This window comes from Budorcas taxicolor, chromosome 3 (genome assembly GCF_023091745.1).
Source record: "Budorcas taxicolor isolate Tak-1 chromosome 3, Takin1.1, whole genome shotgun sequence".
In the NCBI taxonomy this organism is placed as follows: domain Eukaryota; kingdom Metazoa; phylum Chordata; class Mammalia; order Artiodactyla; family Bovidae; genus Budorcas; species Budorcas taxicolor.
The window spans coordinates 106,010,521-106,017,157 of NC_068912.1; the positions used below are offsets into that span (position 1 = coordinate 106,010,521).

Below are 6,637 nucleotides of genomic sequence, written 5' to 3' on the forward strand. Positions count from 1 at the left end.
CCAACTAAGATCACACACCGGATTTTAGGACTTAGTGAAGCTCAAGTTCTTGATGTCTCATCACAGAAAGAATTCCTTGAGAGACAAACTGATAGGCAAGAAGTAGATTTATTAATATAGGAAGCTTGCAAGAGATGAAGGGGCAGGCGAGGAAGCTCTGCCCCAAGGATTAAGTGGGCTACAATTTTATAATCAAATGAAAGTTTTGGAGTAGGAAAGACCCCCTTGTTTGAGTTGACATCAGGTTTACACCATTAGCTCCTCCTTCATATTGAGAAGACAGAGTCTGACCCTATGAGGTCAGACTAGGGTTGTCATAGTGCTTACTCAAATCAGTAGAAGGGTAGTGACATTTTTCTTTCACCTAATGACCTGGAGGCATATCTTGTGCTCTTACTGGCTTTACAGTTAAGCAAGACTACTCAGTTTCATGACCTTGTTCTGATAGCTTTCTTGAGCGATCACTGACATACAGTGTTCTCCCAAAGTCCTAAAGGAAATCAACCCTGGATATTCATTGGAGATGGCTTCAATACTTTGAAGGGGACGTCAGAGGATGAGCTGGCTGGATGGCATCACTGACTCGATGGACGTGAGTATGAGTGAACTCCGGGAGTTGGTGACGGACAGGGAGGCCTGGAGTGCTGCGATTCATGGGGTCACAAAGAGTCAGACACGACTGAGCGACAGATGCAAACAGCCAACTCATTGGAAAAGACCCTGATGTTGAAACGGAGCAGGACCATATGGTCCTTGACCCCACACCATGTCCTCTGCCTGCCTTTCGCCTGTGGAAAACTTTAGTCAAAGAATAAGTGTAATCAGAGAAGTGAGAAATGTGGAAACAAAGCAAAACAAAGGAGACTAATAATAATGTAGTCACTAAGCATAGACTTTAAGCATAGTCAAGGGCCTTCAGTTCTTTCTCAAGAGCTATAGATAATGTTCTGAGCCATATCCCGTGAGCTGTCTTACAGGTACCAAAACACCAGGTGGAGAAGCTAACTACATGCTGATCAGACTGTACCCAGGACTGGAGCTGCCACAGTTCTGAGAACTGACCTCAAAGAAATGGAAACAAGTGCACCCTAGAATTGAAGATTTAACTATACCTAAAACAACCAAGATGATGCTGGTCGGACCACTGATGACCAATTGAATATGACTGTTAGAGATGACTGTGCTGTTTGTGCATGTAACCCACTGCCCCCCAAACCACTCTATTTATAAAAACTCTCACTGCCTCCTTATTGGCAGGGAGTTGGGGGGCATTGATGATTTTGAACTGTGGTGTTGGAGAAGACCCTTGAGAGTCCCTTGGACTGCAAGGAGATCCCACCAGTCCATTCTGAAGGATTTCTTTGGAAGGAATGATGCTAAAGCTGAAACTCCCGTACTTTGGCCACCTCATGTGAAGAGTTGATTCATTGGAAAAGACCCTGATGCTGGGAGGGATTAGGGGCAGGAGGAGAAGGGGACGACAGAGGATGAGCTGGCTGGATGGCATCACTGACTCGATGGACGTGAGTCTGAGTGAACTCCGGGAGATGGTGATGGACAGGGAGGCCTGGCGTGCTGCGATTCATGGGGTCGCAAAGAGTCGGACACGACTGAGCAACTGAACTGAACTGAACTGAACTGGGGGGAATTGGCCTTTGCATAGATGTCTGCCACCCTCCCCACCCCCACCCCCACCAGTTGCCGGCATCTGAAATAAAGCAAACTTAACTTTCCACCAACCTGGTCTGCTTATTGGCTTTTGAGCGCTGAGCAACCAGACCGCCACCGCCCGCCTCCCCCATACACCTCCTTTGGGTAACAATGCCAGGAAATATTGAAGGCAAAGGGAGAAGGGGGTTACAGAGGATGAGATGGTCAGATAGCATCACCAGCTCACTGGACATGAATTTGGGCAAACTCTAGGAGAGAGTGAAGGACAAGGAAGCCTGGTGTGCTGCAATCCATGGGGGTCACAAAGAGTTGGACATGACTGAGAAACTGCAACTTTCACAGCTACCTGTATAACTATTCTATTCCATTCCTATTCCCAGGTGGCAATAGTGGTAAAGAATCCATCTGCCAGTGCAGGAGACATAAGAGATGCAGGTTCGATCCCTGGGTGAGAAAGATCCCCTAGCGGAGGGCCTGGCAACCCACTCCAGTATTCTTTTGTTTGTTTGTTTTTACACTCCGGTATTCTTGCCTGGGAAATCTGATGGACAGAGGAGCCTAGAGGGCTTCATTGTATAAGTTCGAAAAGAGGCAGACGCGACTGAAGTGAATTATCACACATACATTCCTATCCCAGTGGTTAGGACTCTTTGCTTTCACTGCTGAGGACCCAGGTTCAATCCCTAGTCAGAGAACTAAGATCTTGCAAGCCATGTGGTGCAGCCAAAAACAAAAACAACAAAAAAGACACAAAGCTTCTCTGGTGGCTCAGAGGTTAAAGCGTCTGCCTGGTATGCAGGAGACCCGGGTTCAATCCCTGGGTCGGGAAGATCCCCTAGAGAAGGAAATGGCAAACCACTCCAGTACTCTTGCCTGGAGAATCCCATGGAGGGAGGAGCCTGGTAGGCTACAGTCCATGGGGTCACAAAGAGTCAGACACGACTGAGTGACTTCACTTCACTTCAAGCCAAAGAGTGGGAGAAGGAATGATTTATTTCTTGCAGCAAGTAAGGAGGACACCATGATTTTTCCTGCAGCGGTATCTCCCCAAACAGCAAAATTGGGGAAGTTTTGAACTATGGGAACATGCATATTCATGAAGGGAGTCAAGCTAAAGAGAATTTAGCATAGAATTGGGGCAAAGCTTGCCAGAACCCAAGCTTTAGTTGATTGAGGGTCAAAACAGGTCAACATTATCATTCCTTGGGTTCCAACCAGTTTGGGATCTTTGCATATATTGACAGTTACCATCCTCCACCTGGGTGGAGACCTTGTGTGTTAGTTGCTCAGTTGTGTCCAACTCTTTGCCACCCCATAGACTGAAGCCCACCAGGCTCCTCTATCCATGAACTTCTCCAGGCAAGAATGCAGGAGTGAGTAGCCATTACCTTCTCCAGGGGATCTTACCAGCTCAGGGATTGAACCCAGCTCTCCCTCATTGCAGACAGATTCCTTACCATCTGATCCACAAGAGAAGCCACTAAGGTGGAGACCTCAGTTCCTGAAGAACAGCTCAAAGATATATATCAGATTGTTAAAAGACTGTTTTAGCACTCAACTATTGCTTCTTGACTGCTTTTCCTTTGTTCCTGCCTTCTTTTGTTCCCTTGTTGTGGCTGTTCAGTCGCTAAGTCCTGTCCCATTCTTTGCGACCCCATGAACTGCGGCATGTCAGGCTTCCCTGTCCTTCACAGTTACCCAGAGTTTGCTCAAACTCATGTCCATTGCGTCAGTGATGCCATCCAACCATCTAATCCTGTCACCCCCTTCTCTTGCCCTCAATCTTTCCCAGCATCAGGGTCTTTTCCACTGAGTTGACTCTTTGCATTACATGACCAAAGTATTGGAGCTTCAGCTTCAGCTTCAGCATCAGTCCTTCTAGTGAATATTCAGGGTTGGTTTGCTTTAGGATTGACTGGTTTCATCTGCTTGCTGTCAAGGGACTTTCCACAGCTCAAAAGCATCATTAATTGGCATTTTGCCTTCTTAATGGTCCAGATCTGACATCTGAACATGACTTAAGCTCATTAATTACCAAGACCTGTTCAAGGGCAACCATTTTGGCCAGGCTTAGATCACAAAATGGCTTAGGCCAAAAATGGATTCTCTTATGTCAAGAAAGCCATGCCTGGTTCTTTTTCTCTGAGGGCCCCATATGTTATCTGTTTACAAGATTAGCTGACATTTGAGTACAGACAGACCCAAAGAAAGTAAGAGAAAAACTGTGGGGCTGGGAAAAGTGTGCCATGCACAGTGAACAGCAAGAGCAAAAAGGCCCTGAGGTCTGACAATGTTTAGCATATTTGAGAAGGAAGAGACTGGGGAAAGAATGGGAAAAGTAAGAAGGAGCAGGGAATGTGCGTCATGCCATCATGCATAGTCTTTCACTTAAGAATTTGACCTTTATGCAGAAAGAAATAATAAAACGTTAAAAGTTTTAATAAAACAAGTAATATGATGTTTTCAGCTACTCTGTAAAGAATAAATTGAAAGGGGACAAAGATGAAAGTAGGGAGTCCAGTTAGGAGCCCAATTCATAGAAGATCCAGGTGAGAAATGTTTGCGCCTGGGACTTGGGTGGTAGGGGTGTAGCTCTAGAGAAGTGAATCATGGAAAGTGAGTAATAATTTGTTCCGCATTGCAGAAAAATAGTACTGATAGATGGGCTGGAGAGCTCTATGAGGCAGCCCCTATTCATCCTTTGTAACTTTAGCCCTGACCTGGCACAAGAAAGGGGCTCCATAAATGTCAATTCATCAGTGAAAAAAAATATTTTTTTTTGGCCGCTGCAGCTGCAGCCATGAGTATGCTTAGGCTTCAGGAGAGGCTTGCCTCCAGGGTCCTCTGCTGTGGCAAAAAGAAGGTCTGGTTGGACCCCAGTGAGACTAATGAAATCGCCAATGCCGACTCCCATCAGCAGATCTGGAAGCTGATCAAAGATGGGCTGATCATGGGGAAGCCTGTGACTGTCCATTCCCGGGGTTGATGCCGGAATAACACCTTGGCTTGCTGGAAGGGCAAGCATATAGGCATAGGTAAGCAAAAAGGTACTGAAAATGAAGTCGCTCAGTCGTGTCTGACTCTTTGCGACCCCATGGACTATAGCCTACCAGGCTTCTCAGTCCATGGGATTTTCCAGGCAAGAGTACTGGAGTAGGTTGTCATTTCCTTCTCCAGGGGATCTTCCTGACCCAGGGATCGAACCCGGGTCTCCCACATTGTAGGCAGATGGTTTACCCTCTGAGCCAGAATGGGAAGAATGCTCAAATGCCCAAGAAGCTAACCTAGATGAGGAGGATGATAATTCTGTGCCAGCTGCTCAGCTGATACTGTGAATCCAAGAAGATTGACCACCACATAATCACAGCCTGTACCTGAAGGTGAAGGATAGCATGTTCATAAATAAGCAGATCCCCATGGAACAGATCCACAAGCTGAAGTTAGATAAGACTCACAAGAAACTTCTGGTGAACCAGGCTGAGGCCCACAGGTCTAAGACCAAGGAAGCCTGCAAGCACCATGAAGAGCATCTCCAGACCAAAAAGGAGGAGATCATCAAGACTGTCCAAGAAGGAAGAGACCAAGGAATAAAGTTCTCCCCTTCTTCTCTGTACATAGTGGCCTCAGCAATTGCATAGATCACTCAATCAATAAAAAACAAGCCTTCATCTACCAAAAAAAAAAAAAAATAGATGGGTTGGCCTGTGTGGAGACTGACATGGAAGCCTCAAAACAGGCTGTTGTCTGGGTTTTGCCAAAGCAGAGAGACTGAATTTGGTGAGCAAGGATTCTATTAGAGTGGTGCCCATTGGTTTAAGGTAGTTCATGTACCCCATCTAACCTGAATGGTGAAGTAGCTCTCAAACCTTTTCCCTATTTTGCCTTGATTCTCTGCTTGCCAAGCATCCAAGATCTCTTAATTGATGTATTTTACATAAGTGATTTGATCTCAAGAAAAGAATGACCCTCCCCCACTAGGAATGAGTATTTGGTATCAATCTCTTATGATTGTAGTTGAATCACCTATCTTTTCTGGAACTGAGAGCCAGGAACAAGGTGACCCCCATCAGTTTCTTTTGCATCTAGCTCATTGTATCCTCTGTCTCCTGCACAGACTACCAAATCTATGTTACTCCCCTGTTTAAGAACCTATACTGGGCCATTTCCAAGAGTAATGGTATGAAATTTAAGGCCCTTCATTACCTGACATTGAAATGGTGCACCTCTGATTGGAACTTGAATCCATGGTCTTTTCATTAGAATCACTTACCTGGTGTCTGGACTTACTGAGGATCAGGTTCTTTGTGTCTCAGAGCAGAAAGAATTCAGTGAAAGACAACGTGATAGGTAAGAAATGGATTTGTTTAGAGAGAAGCACACCCCACACACAGTGATTGGGCCATCTCAGGAAGCAAGAGACCCTGAAATATGACATGGTTATTTTTTATGGGCTGGGTAATTTCATAGGCTCATGAGTGGGAGAATTATTCCAATTATTTGGGGAAAGGGGTGAGGAGTTACAGGAATTGGGCCAATACCCACTTTTTGATCTTTGATGGTCAGTCTCAGAACTCTCATGATGCCTGTGGGTGTTCATTTAGCTTTCTGATGTGTTAAAATGAGTGTATACTGAGGCACCAGGTCTAGCGGAAGTTGACTTGTCCACCATCTTGGACCTACTTGGGTCTAATCAGTTTATGTCACGGAGAAGGCAATGGCACCCCACTCCAGTACTCTTGCCTGGAAAATCCCATGGATGGAGAAGCCTGGTAGGCTGCAGCCCATGGGGTCGCTGGGAGTCGGACACGACTGAGCGACTTCACTTTCACTTTTCCCTTTCATGCATTGGAGAAGGAAATGGCAACCCACTCCAGTGTTCTCGCCTGGAGAATCCCAGGGACAGGGGAGCCTGGTGGGCTGCTGTCCGTGGGGTCGCACAGAGTCGGACACGACTGAAGCGACTTAG

At 46.1% G+C, this 6,637-nt stretch overlaps 1 pseudogene; it reads left to right on the plus strand.

The window, feature by feature from the left end:
- Positions 1-4,471: 4,471 nt before the first annotated feature.
- Positions 4,472-5,262, plus strand: LOC128044975 (60S ribosomal protein L19-like; annotated as a pseudogene).
- The last annotated feature ends 1,375 nt before the right edge of the window (positions 5,263-6,637 follow it).